The sequence below is a fragment of the Mustelus asterias genome, unplaced genomic scaffold (genome assembly GCF_964213995.1).
Source record: "Mustelus asterias unplaced genomic scaffold, sMusAst1.hap1.1 HAP1_SCAFFOLD_47, whole genome shotgun sequence".
Lineage (NCBI taxonomy): Eukaryota > Metazoa > Chordata > Chondrichthyes > Carcharhiniformes > Triakidae > Mustelus > Mustelus asterias.
Genome location: NW_027590122.1, coordinates 1842603 through 1859325, shown reverse-complemented (window position 1 = coordinate 1859325; position 16723 = coordinate 1842603). Strand labels below are relative to the sequence as shown.

General features: G+C 48.4%; 1 protein-coding gene across 1 annotated transcript in view; it reads right to left on the bottom strand.

Annotated features, from left to right (window-relative positions):
* LOC144483136 (uncharacterized) overlaps positions 1 to 16723 on the bottom strand; it is a 71677-nt gene that overhangs the window by 51702 nt on the left and 3252 nt on the right. The gene's annotated exons all lie outside the window — the stretch shown is intronic.

Genomic DNA, 16723 nt, shown 5'->3' with positions numbered 1-16723 from the left:
GGAACGGTGTGGGTTTCCTGCAGGAAACACACCGCATACTTCCCGTCACGGAGGACCGAGAAGTTCTGGAACCTGCGGTGTGGCCCACTGCTGCCGTTGATGTTGAGGCTGGCTATGGTCACCTTCATGTCAGCAGCTTTGTGCCACCGTCACCACTTAACTAGGTGTGTGGGGGGGCGCTGGCGCAATTCTCACCAGTCCACCCCCCACCTTTTCGAGCCTGTGGAGGAACCGCAGTACCCAGCGCCGCTCTATTTTCTCCAGGCCCGCGGAGGCATGCGAGCATGCCTTCACGGACCGGACGAGCTGCGCCAGGTCCGGCCAGTGGCCGAGGGCTAGCCGGATTATGTCGGAGCGACCGGAATGGTTACGGATAAAGACCCTGAGGTCCTTGGAGGGGATGAGGGACGACTCGGTGGGGGGCACGAGGGAGTCCCCCGCCTCGCTCTGGGCAGACTCTGAAAGTGTCCCCGTGCCCTCCACCGAGCCGCTGACCTCCTCAGGGCGGTCGCCCCTCGACTCCGAGTCCCCCGCCGCAGGACGTACGGCGGGCGGCACGGAGCCACCAACTAGCCCTAGCCCCTCCCCGATCCCACCCCCAGGATCGGTGGAGGAGGGGTTCCCCCCGGGCTCACCTTTCCCGGATTGCGGGCCCCCGTGCGACGGCGGCCCAGCCCCCCCCCCCGCCCCAGACGCTTGGACACCCCCCAGGTCCGGTGTATCCTTCGGACTGAGGTTGGGGATGTCCAGCGTCCAAGGTCGGGACGGAGAGGACGAGTGGATCGTCTCTTCGCCGCCGCCGCACGAGGACATGAACATTGGAGTGTCGCCCCAGTCCCCCGACAGACTGAAGAAGAACTCCGGGTTGTAACCGGCCGGGTGGAACGGAACCGTGGGGGTCCCGCTGCCACCCGGCCCCGGAGACTCCTCGCCGGGGGACTGAGGCAACACATGCTTGGATTTACAGGGTGCCTTGCCCCCTTTTTTCGCGGGACAAGGCACAAAGACAGGTGGGGGCACGGCAGGAGATGACTCACAAGGGGGGGGGGACACGCAGACCTCGAACTCTACGGTGCCCGTGGGGCCCCGCCTCTTTTTGTTAACCTGCCCTCGGGCAGGCGAGGCCCCTCGCCCTCCGCCCCTCTTCGCCTTGCCGCGCCCCCCCTGCTCTCCCGTCACTTCCCCCCGAGGTGGCGGCGTCGCCAGTTTTGCCGGCTCGGGGTCGCTTGCCCCCCCATGCTCGGGCCCATGATCCCGGGCGCCGGACCCAGCACTAGGCCCCGGAGAGCCCACGGGCCCGGCAGATGGTGGTGGTGGTGGTGGTGGGGGGGGGGGCGCAGGTGGAGACTGAGGCGGTCCCCGAGCCGGCTGCCGGGGTGGTTGGGGTGTTTTCCCTGGGGGCCGGGGTTCCGGTACCCCCCTTCTTTTTTGTAGGTCCCTTATGGGCCTTTTGGCCGCGCGGGGGCTCCGCTCCCCCCCCGCCGGCAGCTGAGGTGGCAGCTGCTGCCGGCGTGGCCTCCCCTCGCGGGGGGGCAGATGGTACTCGCTTGGGGGGAGAGGGGGCTGTGGTGCCAGCTGCGGCCACCTTGGGTTGGTGGTCGGCGGCCTTGGAGACGGGGCAGTTTTTCCTCACGTGCCCCGCCTCCTTACAGGCATGGCACCGCACACCGTCCGCGGACCAAAAGACCCGGTACGTGGTCCCCTCGTGGGGGACATTGAAACCTCCCTCCAGTTCCTCCTCCCGGGCCAGGCGGACAAAAACCTGGCGCCGGAAGGAGTAAATATGGCGGAGGGAGGGGTCCCGAAGGCCGAGCGGGATCGGCTGCACCCCGGACCTGACCTCCCCCAGTAGATGGAGGTGGGGGAGGAGGAGCTCACTCGGTAGGAAGGGCGGGACGTTTGATATTACTATCTTGTGGGCGGTGGCCTCCAAAGGGTCCACCGCCAGGAACGTCCCGCCCACCGTGAGCCCCTTTTCCAGGGCGAGGCGAACCGCCCGCTCGGCCTTCAGGAAGAATACGGCCCGGCCGTACATCTTTGAGGCCGCGACAATGGCTGAGGGGCCGACAACCCCAGCCATTGCCTTAACGCAGGCCTCGATAGACATGTCGGGGTGGGCGTAGCACTTCACCCCGAGCTGCCGCGTGATTAAAGAGAATGGCGGCAGGGCCTTGGGAGCGGCGGGGGCTCTGGCAGCCGCCACGCCCGCATAGGTGGGCCGAGAAGGCCCTGCCACCGGCGACGCTGGTGATGTCGCCATGGTATCAGGGGAAGTGCTACGCCCACCCCGAGACTGCCCAGATGCACGGCAGGGCGTATGTGGGATGGGGAAGATAAGGCAGGGTGGGGTAGGCGGGGAAGGGTGTAGGTGCTCTCTCCCCGGAGCGAGAGAGGGAGAGAGGAGGTTGGAGGAGCAGGAGGGAGATGAGGCACAAGGCCGATGCCCCAGTCAGGAGGGAAAAGGGGAGGGGGTGCCGGTCCCGGGGGCAGCAGTAGTGGGTAGGGGAAATAGGAAAGGTCTTCACCCCCCCCACTGCAGATGGAAAAGAGACAGTCCAAACGCCTTCGCCCCCCCCCTCTCCTCCAGTCACTCCCTGTCCTCTCTTCCTCCCCCCCCCCCCCCCGGGGAGAGCGCACCCCCCAGAGGCCGGATGGCAGGCAAGCAGGCAGTCCAGACGGCAGACAGCCCAGACGGCAGGCAGGCAGGCAGTCCAGACGGCAGGCAGGCAGGTAGGTAAGCAGGCCAGACGGCAGGCAGGTAAGCAGGCCAGACGGCAGGCAGGCAGGTAAGCAGGTCAGACGGCAGGCAGGCAGGTAAGCAGGCCAGACGGCAGGCAGGCAGGTAAGCAGGCCAGACGGCAGGCAGGCAGGTAAGCAGGCCAGACGGCAGGCAGGCAGGCAGGTAAGCAGGCCAGGCGGCAGGCAGGCCAGGCGACAGGCAGGCAGGCCAGGCGGCAGGCCAGGCAACAGGCAGGCAGGCCAGGCGACAGGCAGGCAGGTCAGGCGACAGGCAGGCCAGGCAACAGGCAGCAGCTCACCTCCCTCCCAAAGTTTCCGCCCGGTTCCGACCCGGGGCCCTCCGCTACACGGGCGAACACGAATCCACCTCACCCCGGAAACAAAACTGGGTGTTGTCCGAGAGGAGGCACGTCTCAGGCCGTCTGAAGCTCAATCTACACTCAGAGAGAGAAGCAGCAGCTTTGCCGGGCAGGAATGAGCAGCTGAACAAGCTCATTGTGCAACTTCCGCATTCAGACAATGGGGGAGCTCTGATTGGCTGGAGGACCAGAGTCCTTCAGGTCCTCCAACTCCCCCATTGGTCAACACCTCAGCAGACAGGTCAGGGGGTGGGCACTCCACCGCACATGCGCAGCTTCCCCTCTCCCTTGGACATGCGCAGTCAGGGGCCGGGGGGAGGGGGAGATCACCGAGCAGCTTCTCGCTCTGTCCGGAGCCGCCAGCGGGTTGCCTGGAAACCTTGGCTCGAGGAGGTGCAGGGGGAGGGGAACTATGGGTGGGGGCGGGGCTCCCGGGTCCGCGCGGCGGAGATCCCACCCCCTGACCTTGGGGGAGTGGAAACTTCCTCCTGTCGCCAACATCTGTGAGTAAAACACTTTCTTTTCTCCCCTTTCCATTTCTTTTCTCATTCTGGGGGAAATTGGGGACTTGCAGCAACTGAAGGGAAAGGAAGTGAATCCAGTCTGTATATTCCACCCATTGTTAGTCCAGTCAGATAGACATAGATCTGTCTGGCAGCCTGCATGGAGATTTCCAGCTCTCTGTGTCCAGGGCAGGATAAGTTTAACAACACCAGGTTAAAGTCCAACAGGTTTATTTGGTAGCAAAAGCCACACAAGCTTTCGGAGCTCTTAGCCCCTTCTTCAGGTGAGTGGGAATTCTGTTCACAAACAGAGCTTATAAAGACACAGACTCAATTTACATGAATAATGGTAGGAATGCAAATACTTACAACTAATCAAGTCTTTAAGAAACGAAACAATGTGAGTGGAGAGAGCATCAAGACAGGCTAAAAAGATGTGTATTGTCTATCATGACTATCCAGGACAGGAAGCAGTGAGCATGGATCTGTCAATCAGCCTCAATCAGCACCTTCAGGAGAACTGGGAGGGTGAATATTAGATACAGCAGAGTGAGAATGGAGGGAGAGTGTGTGGGATGGAGATTTACAGCTTTTGGGGAATGAGAGAGGAAAGAATGTTCCATAGAAACTAGAATTGTCTGTTCTGAATTTCTATCCTGTGCTGACATTGATGAATTTTTACAGGATATGAGAAGGTGAGGATTAACAGACCAAAATCTTGAAACAAACATCACATCAGCATCTGACACCCTCACTCAATTCATCGGACCTGAATATTATCAGACTTTGAATCTGGAAGGAGAAATGTTTCTCTGTTCTGTCTGCGAAAACAGGTCTTTAATATCAATGTGACTGGAAAAGCAGCAAGATACAGATACTCCCGAGGGACAGTGTTCCAGTGCACTGAGTGTGGAAAGAGCTTTAACCAGTTACACAGCCTGAAAATACATAGCAGCATTCACAGCGGGGAGAGACTGTACCCAAGTTCTGTGTGAGATTTAACTGATTGTTTAACCGGGAGAGTCACAAGGACACCTGCACCATGGAGAAACGGTGGAAATGTGGGGACTGTGGGAAGAGATACAGAGCCCCCTGTGACCTGGAAATCCATCGACGCAGTCACACCGGGGAGAGGCCATTCACCTGCTCTGTGTGTGGGAAGGGATACATTCAGTTATCCCACCTGCTCAGACACAAAGTCACTCACAGCAATGAGAGACCCTTTAAATGCTCTGACTGTGGAAGCGGCTTCAAACGTGCTGCGGATCTGAGAGAGCACGAGCGCATTCACACTGAGGAGAGACCGTTCAGCTGCTCTCACTGCACAAAGACATTCAGAACATCATCCAACCTGCGGCAACACCAGCGAGTTCACACCGGGGAGAGACTGTTCACCTGCTGTGTGTGTGGGAAGGGATTCACTCAATTATCCAGCCTGCTGAAACACAAAGTCACCCACACCCAGGAGAGACCCTTTAAATGCTCTGACTGTGGGAGAGGCTTCAAAAGCTCTGGTGAACTGATGTCCCACAAACGCTTTCACACTGCAGAGGGACTGTTCACCTGCTCTGTGTGTGGGAAGGGATTCAATCGGTCATCCCACCTGCAGACACACCAGCGAGTTCATACTGGGGAGAGGCCATTCACCTGCTCTGTGTGTGGGAAGGGATTCACTCAGTCATCCCACTTACAGAATCACAAAGTCACTCACAGCAATGAGAGACCCTTTAAATGCTCTGACTGTGGGAGTGGCTTCAAAAGTGCTGCGGATCTGAATATCCACCAGCGCATTCACACCGAGGAGAGACCGTTCAGCTGCTCTCACTGCACAAAGAGGTTCAAAACCTCATCCAATCTGCGGGTACACCAGCGAGTTCACACTGGGAAGAGGCCATTCACTTGCTCTGTGTGTGGGAAGGGATTCACTCAGTCATCTGGTCTGACAACACACAAAGTCACTCACAGCAATGAGAGACCTTTTAAATGCTCTGACTGTGGGCGTGGCTTCAAAAGTGCTGCGGATCTGATGATTCACCAGCGCATTCACACTGAGGAGAGACCCTTCAGCTGCTCTCACTGCACAAAGAGATTTAAAAGTTCATCCAATCTGCGGAAACACCAGCGAGTTCACACTGGGGAGAAACCATTCCCCTGCTGTGTGTGTGGGAAAGGATTCACTCAGTTGTCCAGCCTGCTGAAGCACAAAAGCACTCACACCCAGGAGAGACCCTTTCAATGCACTGACTGTGGGACTGGTTTTGAAAGCTCTCAAGAACTGTTGATTCACCAGCGAGTTCACACTGAGGAGAGACCGTTCAGCTGTTCTCACTGCACAAAGAGATTTAAAAGGTCATCCACACTGTGGATACACCAGCGAGTTCACACTGGGGAGAAACCATTCCCCTGCTCTGTGTGTGGGAAGGGATTCACTCAGTCATCCAGCTTGCTGAGACACAATGTTACTCACACCAAGGAGAGACCCTTTAAATGCTCTGACTGAGAGGCCGGACTCAAAACCTCTCAGGAACTGATGATCAACCAGTGCATTTACACAGGGGAGAGACAGTTCAGCTGCTCTGTGTGTGTGGGCGCGGCTTCAAAAGTTCTGGCTAATTGGTGTCCCACCAGCACACTCTCACTGCACAAAGAGATTTAAATGGTCATCCAACCTGCAGGAACACCAGTGAGTTCACACCGGGGAGAGACCATTTACCTGCTCAGTGAGTGTGAAAGGATTTACTCGGTTATCCAGACTGCACAGACAGAACATCACTCACACTCTGCAGAGATCCTTTAAATTCTCCGAATGTGGGTGCGGCTTCAAAAGCTCTCAGGAACTGATGAGACGGAGACAGGAATGAGATAGAGAATCTGGTGAACTGGTGCGGCGGCAATAATCTCTCCCTCAATACCAACTAAATGAAGGAGACTGACATCGGTTTCAGGAAGCGTAAAGGAGAACATGCCACTGTCTACTTCAATGGGGACGATACAGAAATGGTCGAGAGCTTCATGTTTTTAGGTGTCCCAATCACCAACAACCTGTCCTGGTTCCCCCCCATGCCGACACTATAGTAAAGCCCACCAATGCCTCTACTTTCTCAGAAGACTAAGGAAATTTAGCACATCAGCTATGACTCTCCCAACTTCTACAGATTCACCATAGAAAGCATTCTTTCTGATTGTATCACAGCTTGGTATGGCTCCTGCTCTGTCCAAGACCGCAATAAACTACAAAGGTCGTGAACAAAACCCAATCCATCATGCAAACCAGCCTCCCATCCATTGACTATGTCTACACTTCCTGCTGCCTCCACAAAGCAGCCAGCATAATTAAGGACACCACCCACCCCAGACATTCTCTCTTCCACTTTCTGTCAGGAAAAAGACACAAAAATCAGGACATGTACCAACTGACTCAAGAGCAGCTTCCTCCCTGCTGCCATCAGACTTTTGAATGGACCTATCTCACACTCAGTTGATCTTTTTCTGCACCAGCTCCTTTCCTTCTCGATGAATAGATTATCCATTTTACTGTAATTTTCCTCACTGTGTGTCCATGTGCAGTGTGTTTAATTGGATCCTGATTGTTTTGAACTCAGTTTCTCTCTGGAGTGTCAATGCCTTGATGATGTCACAATGTTGTCTCAATCCCCTGGCCACATTAACCATTTCATCTCCTGCTGTGTCTCAAGTAGCTGTGTGTGTTTGGGACCCGCTCTTCACTCCATCTCACCATGAATTTAGGCTTGTTATTTTTCACATGTAACAAATCACATCTGTCCACTCACTCCGGTGTCCCAAAATCATGTCACACATTCTTAACTCTCAGATGCGCGGATGAAAAGATCAAAGTGAGTGTCTGTCTTTCTTATCTCCTGCTGTTCTGGTGCTGATATTTCATGTAGTGGCCGGGCTTTCAAATGTGGATTTTTAAAAAACAAAGTTCATGGACAAAGTTGTAAATATCTCCCAGAGAAAGTGATCAACTTATTCATCCCAGCTACACATTCCAGACTTTCCCTAGACTGTAGGTGGATACCAGATTGATATATTCCATTCAACCACATCCAAGGTGAATTATTCCAATTCCTTTATTGTCCAGGACAATATATTCACAATATCTTTAAAATAGAAATTAAACATTCCCATTTGATTTCAGGTATGAACATATTCTGTTAGTTTGTTCTTTATTGTCAACGTCAGGCTGGGGTTGTTCCCCTTGGAGCAAAGGAGGTTGAGGGGAGATTTGATAGAGGTGGACAAGATTCTGACAGGTTTAGATAAGGTGGACAAAGAAAAGCTGTTCCCATTAGCTGATGGGACAAGGACGAGGGGGTCACAGATTTAAGGTTTTGGGTCAGAGATGTAGGGGGGAGATGTGAGGAAGAATATTTTGATGCAGCGAATGGTAATGAGCTGGAACTCGCTGCCTACGAGGGAGGAGGAAGTGGAGACAATAAACAATTACAAAGGGAATTGGATGGGCATTTGAGGGGTTTTAGACAGAAGTGCTGACTAAATATCTCTGAACTTCCTCACTCCCGGTCACTCTGTGATCCGTGTGAAATCTGAAACCAGGTATTCACAACAAGTCTCAAAGAGCATCAGCCCACTGGAGGCAAAGTCATGAGACCGGCCAGTCCAGCAGAAAGAAACCCTCCGACCCTCCCCATTGACCAACTGTGAGAATGAACAAAATGCAGTCCTGGATGTAATTGAGAGCAGAAACAATAACAGCAGGATCCAACCCGTGTGATCACACCGTGAGTTCACACCAGGGAGAGACCGTTCCCCTGCTCTGTGTGTGGGAAGGAATTCACTCATTCATCCAGCCTGCTGAGCCACAATCTCACTCACACCAATGAGACCCCCTTTAAATGCTCGGATTGTGGAAGTGGTTTCAAAAGTTCTCGGGATGTGATGATCCACCAGTGCATTTACACTGAGGAGAGACCGTTCAGCTGCTCTCACTGCACAAAGAGATTTAGAACGTCATCCAGCCTGCGGGAACACCAGTGAGTTCACACTGGGGAGAGACCGTTCACCTGCTGTGTGTGTGGGAAAGGATTCACTCAGTCATCCAGCCTGCGGAGACACCAGCGAGTTCACGAATGATGACAGGGGTTGGATTCTGCTGTTCTTGCTGCTGTTAATCACATCCAGGACTAAACCATGTTCATTCTGACAGTTGGTGAAGTGGGAGGGTCGGAGGGTTTCTTTCTGTTGGACTGGCCGGTCTCATGACTTTGCTTCTAGTTCTCTGATGCTCTTTGAGCCTGGGTGAGCACATTTCCACTGAAAGGACATTTATTTTATCCTGGATAGTAAATAGTGTTTTTCCTACCACTACAGGTAGATCTAAAATAAATACAGAAAGAGCTGGAAAAACACAACACGTCTTGCAGCATCTGTGGAGAGAGAAACAGTGTTAATGTTTCACACTACTGGATTGGGAATCAATCTTGTGAACCTCCTCTGAACTGCTTCCAATGCATTTATATCCTTTGTTTAATAGGAGACAAAATTGTACCCTGTGTTCAAGGTGCAATCTCAGCAACGCCCTGCACTACTGAAGCATAACATCTTTACTTCTATGTTCAATTTCTCTCAAAATAAAGGATAGCATTCCATTTATAAGAACTTTGATTTATTTGAACTAAGATTTATGGGGGTTCTCTTGTTTGCAATAACCTCCCTAATCGTAAATCACACCAGGTTTGTGACTTAACCATATGGCAAGAAAGGATATTTTAAACGGTGAATTCAGAAAGTTTATTAACCATTAAAAATGTAACAAGTCAGAAAGATAAAAAAGCAAAGTATGGATCTACAGCAAAAGGAGGAAAGCTGAACTTTAACTTCTCCATCCTTCTCAAACCAGGACATGAAGTGATGGCTCTGAAAACGTGGATAACTTGTAAAACTAACAGCTCTCAACGTCTCTCTGTAGGGCACAGTGTGAGGCACTGCTGCCTCACAGCAGAGGGTTCGAGTCCCGGCTTGGGTCACTGGCTGTGCGGAGTTTGCACATTCTCCCCGTGTCTGTGCAGGTTTCCTTCGGGTGCTCCGGTTTCCTCCCACAGTCCGAAAGACGTGCTGGTTGGGTACATTGGCCATGCTAAATTCTCCCTCAGTTTACCCAAACAGGTGCCAGAGTGTGGCAACTGGGGGATTTTCAGAGTAACTTCATTGCAATGTTAATGTAAGTCTATGTGTGACACTAATAAACAAACTATAAAAAAAGTTAACTTTTAAAAACTTTTACCAAATTGGTTTCTCGAATCCCCTTTTTTATACTTTAAAAATGTAGAAAGCCCAGCTCAGCTAATTGTTAGGAATTAGTGAATTGGTCTATAACTTGTCAATAATGAAATTGATTTGGTTTTTAGCTAATTGCACACATTGTCTTAATTTTAAGACATATCTTTCTCTCAAACAATATCTCTTAGCTTGGGGTAGCCTGATAATTGGGTCGACCGATAATTGGTTAACATCAGTCATTCAATGTTGAGACATCTTGAACAGGAGCCGATTCATTCCCTCCAGTCAAGGTTAACAAGTCCTTTCATCTTTCTTTATTCTGTCAGCATGGGAAGGGAACATCTGATAATTCCCACAGCATTTTAACCATTCTTAATGTGTTTATAATTCTAAAAGTTATAAACTTGTGTTCAAATTTACATTTCCAGCCTTTATAACATCTGTATTAATGAATCATTTATTATTTAATTGTCTCACAATTAATGCTGTCTATTTAACTAATCTGGCTGCTTTCCAATTGTGGGAACTTCAGGCTACAAAAAAGGTAGTTAGAGTCATAGAGGTTTACAGCATGGAAACAGGCCCTTCGGCCCAACTTGTCCATGCCGCACAGTTTTTACCACTAAGCTAGTCCTAATTGTCCTGTAATATTACTCATGATCTGTGCTTCCAAGCATTTTGAATGTGCATCTACAACAAGCAAAAACATGTGATTCATGAAAGGCCCCCCAAGGGCCACATGTAGTCTGGACCACGGCCTATCAGGCCACTCCCAAGGATGAAGTGGTAATGTACCCAGTGTGTTGGGGGGAATGAACTCAGAAGAATCATTCAACACTCAAACCTGATTCAATCGACAAACAGTTTATTGAGCTAGGCCAGCGGGGAGAAGCCACAGGGGCTGACCATGTGCAACTCCACCCAACAAAGAATATCATCAATTCTTATGCAGTTACTCAGTCCATCCCGGCTGGACACAATCCAATCAGAATGGTGATAGATTACATACATTACATATAGGTGCAATTAAATTAGTATCTGGGCATCATGGGGCTTTGTGAGCATCTCATGAACAGATAGGTGCCCCCATCATGATGTTTTCCAGACCCCCTTATCGACCATCCTTGGCGTTTTCTTTGTACATAGACTCAGTTTGAAAAGGGGTGGATTAAAAGTTCTCAAATGGATGTCAGCACCCTTCCTTTGTTTCAATCTAATGACCACACGGTCTGGGAATCATTTCTATTTAATAATCTCTCCTTTTAAACTCTGTTCTTCAGTATCCAATTCCAGAATTTTCCTTTTCATTGTGTTAATTGTGTCAGGAATAAATCTTTGGACCTGACAGGAAGTTTAACCCAAGATCAATCCAACACAGAATTGGTCAGAATCGTTTCATATGTACCAAATTTTAAATAACTGAAGGGGGCGGCCTTTATGCTTAAGACGACTTTTATGCTTAATATCATGGATATTTTTACGTGTGTATATCAAATTTATTTTAAAATATTGTCAACAGTTCACAGCAATGCGATGACTCATGGAGAGGCTCCTTGCATCCCCTAATCACTTCAGACAGCCTTAATCACTTTCGACTCCAAGCAGGGAAACACAGACAATAGCTCAACTGATTAGATTATGCAAGAAGCTCAAATCACAAAGGGAGCCCTCCAGAAACAGATCAGCCCAGGGGAAATGGGATCAGCTCCACCTATCTATAATGGCTGTTTTAATATCTCGCTATTGTGCCACTGCTTTGTGTTATGAGCAGATACTGATCATGTAACTTGTAGTAAATGATGAGCCTATTACCATATGTTTGGCACGAAGTTCAAAACCCTATAAACTGTAAAGCGCATAATAGCCAGGCAGAGCAGTTGACGAGCAGCTGTCTCTCCCCAGGCCTGCAGTTTTGTTATTTTAAACAGAGAATAAAATTTGTGTTGCCTTTTTGTACTGTACTCATGTCTGCTTGTCTTTCATGCTGGTAGGAAGTGAGAAAACTTCCCCTTACAATAACCATTACAAGTTAAAAGTCTCATTTTCATGAGTGAGTTTTATCTGGATTAAAATTCCCACATGTTTAGTAAAATATCCTGGAATCCTGTCTCTGGTCAGTAAATATGGCTCCAGGTTCATAACTTTTGAAAAAAAAAGCTTTATTCATGACACTTCCATTTAAAAAATCTGTTTGATTTAAATCACAGACAAAAAACCTTAAAGCTTAAAGCGTTCAACCCACAAAAATCATCCACACACAAACAGAGAAACTTAGCATGTGCTTTACAATAATAACCAAAATTAATTACTTAAGCATTCTTCTGATTCTGTTTTTAAACTCCCAAAAATGCCTTTAATTAAAGACTCAAGGTAAGATTAATTCCCCAGAAAGATAAACCTTAACAAATGTAGCCCAAAACAATGATAAAACATATCTACAAACATCCACATAAAACAAACAAAACACACAGATTCTCACAGCTCGTAAATTTCAAACAATGAATCCTCAGCATTCTCTCTCGCAGCTGTAGCTTCTTAAAGCGACAGAGCACTACAAGCTCACAACTCCTTGATTAAAATAAGATGCAAGATCCTTCATTGTAACTTAACCCTTTTTAAGCCAACTTCCAAGGCCTGATTTTATCAGCAACATCTAATCTTTGTTAATTTAAAATCCCAAACACGTTACCACCTGCAATCTCCTTGTTCTTTACCTGGGGTTGAGGTGACAACAATATAAAATTCTCAGTTGTTCCAAATTCCTCCAGGGTATGCTTAAAATTTCCACATTTAACTGGCTCCAATAAATCCACAATTATAAACTAAAATAGACACGAGTTTCTGGGTGATTTAAAAACAAGTTAAAAACAAGATGCCATAGGAAAGATAGAACAGGAGGAAAGAAAGGAGGGGGAGTTGCACTTTTGATTCAGGAAAACATCACGGCAGTACTGAGAAGGGATATATCCGAGGGTTCGCCTACTGAGTCAAAAGGGGTGAACTGAGAAATAAGAAGGGGGAAATCACTTTGATAGGGTTGTACTATAGGCCCCCAAATAGTCGGTGGGAAATTGAGGAGCAAATATGTAAGGAGATTACAGATAGTTCCAAGAAAAATAGGGTGGTAATAGTCGGAGATTTTAACTTTCCCAACATTGACTGGGACAACCACAGTATTAGAGGCTTGGATGGAGAGAAATTTGTTGAGTGTATTCAGGAGGAATTTCTCATTCAGTATGTGGATGGCCCGACTAGAGAGGGGCAAAACCTGACCTCCTCTTGGAAAATAAGGAAGGGCAGGTGATAGAAGTGTGAGTGAGGGATCACTTTGGGACCAGTGACCATAATTCCATTAGTTTTAAGATACCTATGGAAAATGATTGGTCAGGTCCAAAAGTAAAAATTCTAAATTAGGGAAAGGCCAATGTTGATGGTATCAGGCAGGAACTTTCGACAGTTAACTGGGGGAGTCTGTGGGAAGGCAAAGGGACGTCTGGTAAGTGGGAGGCTTTCAAAAGTGTTTTAACCAGGGTTCAGGGTAAGCACATTGCTCTTAGAGTGATGGGCAAGGCTGGTAGAAGTCGGGAACCCTGGATGACTCGAGATATTGAGGCCCTCGTCAAGAAGAAGGAGGCACATGACATGCATAGGCAGCTGGGATCAAGTGGATCCCTTGAAGAGTATAGAGGGTGTAGGAGTAGAATTAAGAGAGAAATCAGGAGGGCAAAAAGGGGACACGAGATTGTTTTGGCAGATAAGGCAAAGGAGAATCCAAAGAGGTTCTATAAATACATAAAGTGCCAAAGAGTAACTAGGTAGAGAGTAGGGCCTCTGAAGGATCAACAAGGTCATCTATGTGCGGATCCACAAGAGATGGGTGAGATCATAAATGAATATTTTTCATCATTATTTATTGTTGAGAAAAGCATGGATGTTAGGGAACTTGGGGAAATAAAGTGATGTCTTGAGAAGTGTACTTATAACAGAGAAGGAGGTGCTGGAAGTCATAAAGCGCATCAAGGTAGATAAATCCCCGGGACCTGATGAAGTGTATCCCAGAACACTGTGGGAGGCTAGGGAGGAAATTGCGGGTCTCCGAGCAGAGATATTTGAATCATCGATAGTCACGGGTGAGGTACCTAAAGATTGGAGGGTGGCAAATGTGGAGCCTTTGTTTAAAAAGGGCTGCAGGGAAAAGCCTGGGAACTAAAGGGCGGTGTGATTCACATCTGTAAGTTGTAAGAAGGTATTTGAGAGACAGGATCTACAGGCATTTGGAGACACAAGGACTGATTAGGGACGGTCAGCATGGCTTTGTGAGTGGAAAATCATGTCTCACAAATTTGATTGAGTTTTTTGAAGGGGTAACCAAGAAGGTAGATCAGGGCAGTACAGGTGATGCTGTCTACGTGGACTTTAGCAAGGCCTTTGACAAGGTACCGCAAGGTAGGTTGTTGCTTAAGGTTAAATCTAATGAAATCCAGGGTGAGTTAGCCAAATGGATACAAAATTGGCTTGATGACAGAAGACAGGGTGGTTGTCGAAGGTTGTTTTTCAAACTGGAGCCTGTGACCAGCGGCGTGCCTCAAGGATCAGTGCTGGGTCCACTGTTATTTGTCATTTATATTAATGATTTGGATGAGAATGTAGGAGGCATGGGTAGTACGTTTTCAGATGACACCAAAGTTGGTGGCATCGTGGACAGTGGAGAAGGCTATCTAGGATTGTAGCGCGATCTTGATCAATTGGGCCAGTGGGCTGACGAATGGCAGATGGAGTTTAATTTAGATAAATGCGAGGTAATACATTTTGGGCGATCGAACCAGGACAGGACTTACTCAGTTAATGGTAGGGTGTTGGGGAGAGTTACAGAACAGAAATCTAGGGGTACAGGTACATAGCTCCTTGAAAATGGAGTTGCAGGTGGACAGAGTGGTGAAGAAGGCATTCTGCATGTTGGTCAGAACATTGAATACAGGAGTTGGAATGTCTTGTTGAAGTTTTACAAGACATTGGTAAGGCCACACTTGGAATACTGTGTACAGTTCTGGTCACCCTATTAGAGAAAGGATATTATTAAACTAGAAAGACTGCAGAAAAGATTTATTAGGATGCTACCGGGACTTGATGGTTTGAGTTATAAAGAGAGGCTGGATAGACTGGGACTTTTTTCCCTGGAATGTAAGAGGCTTAGGGGTGAACTTATAGAGGTCTATAAAATAATGAGGGGCATAGATCAGCTAGATAGTCAATATCTTTTCCCAAGGGTAGGGGAGTCTAAAACTAGAGGGCATAGGTTTAAGGTGAGAGGGGAGAGATACAGAAGGGTCCAGAGGGGCACTTGTTTCACACAGAGGGTGGTGAGTGTCTGGAAAAAGGTGCCAGAGGTAGTAGTAGAGGCAGGTACAATTTTGTCTTTTAAAAAGCGTTTAGAGTTACATGGGTAAGATGGGTGTCGAGGGATATGGACCAAACGTGGACAATTGGGATGAGCACAGGGGTTAAAAAAGGGGCGGCATGGACAAGTTGGGCTGAAGGGCCCGTTTCCAAGCTGGAAACCTCTATAACTCCATGACTAAATCAACTGTCTGCTGAAAGGGTTAACTTTTCTACAGAACCTAAAGGGGTGGGGAGTGAGAGAAGAAACTTGGCACACAGTTACATCACTTTACATAATTTTTAAAAACTTCTCTAACAACAAAACAAAGTTGATTTTAAACTTTATCTATGAATTCTTTTGTTCTCTTCCTCAACCTAATTATTTTAATTTGATCAGTTTTTGTTAGGGATGGGTAACTTCTGTTCTTTATAAACTGGTTCACTCATTTTGTTAATTCTTCATGGGCTCGGAGAATCAGAACCCAGACTTTATCATCCTTATCATTTTTCTCCTTCTGCCACCACTCCCTCTGTTTTGAAGGAGGGTCATGGGGATTCCAATCAGAACTAATCATTTCATCAGAAGAGTAAAATACTGCAGATACTGGAATCTGAAACAAAAACACAAAATGCTGGAAAATCTCAGCGGGTCTGACAGCACCTGTGAAGAATGGAGCCAAAGTTTCAATACTGGATGACCCTTCATAACAGCTCTCATGAAGTATCATCCAGACTCAAAACGTTGGCTCTATTCTCTAATCATTTTATCGATACATTTCTTGTTCTTAGTTTGAGGTTTAAGGTGAGAGGAGAGAGATACAAAAGGGTCCAGAGGGGCAGTTTTTCACTCAGGTCGTGGTGAGTGTCTGGAATGAGTTGCCAGAGGCAGTGGTAGAGGTGGGTACAATACTGTCTTTTCAAAAGCATTTAGACAGTTACACGGGTAAGATGGGTATGGAGGGATATGGGCAAAATACGGGCAATTGGGACTAGGTTAGTGGTAAAAACTGAGCGGAATGGACAAGTTGGGCTGAAGGGCCTGTTTCCATGTTGTCAACCTCTATAACTTCCTAACACCCTGTCACTCTGTGATCCGTGTGAAATCTAAAAACCAGGTATTCGCAACAAGACTCAAAGAGCATCAGCCCACTGGAGGCAAAGTCATGAGACCGGCCAGTCCAGCAGAAAGAAACCCTCCGACCCTCCCCATTGACCACCTGTGAGAATGAACAAAATGCAGTCATAGAACATAGAACATAGAACATTACAGCGCAGAACAGGCCCTTCGGCCCACGATGTTGCACCGACCAGTTAAAAAAAAAAAAAAACTGTGACCCTCCAACCTAAACCAATTTCTTTTCGTCCATGAACCTATCTACGGATCTCTTAAACGCCCCCAAACTAGGCGCATTTACTACTGATGCTGGCAGGGCATTCCAATCCCTCACCACCCTCTGGGTAAAGAACCTACCCCTGACA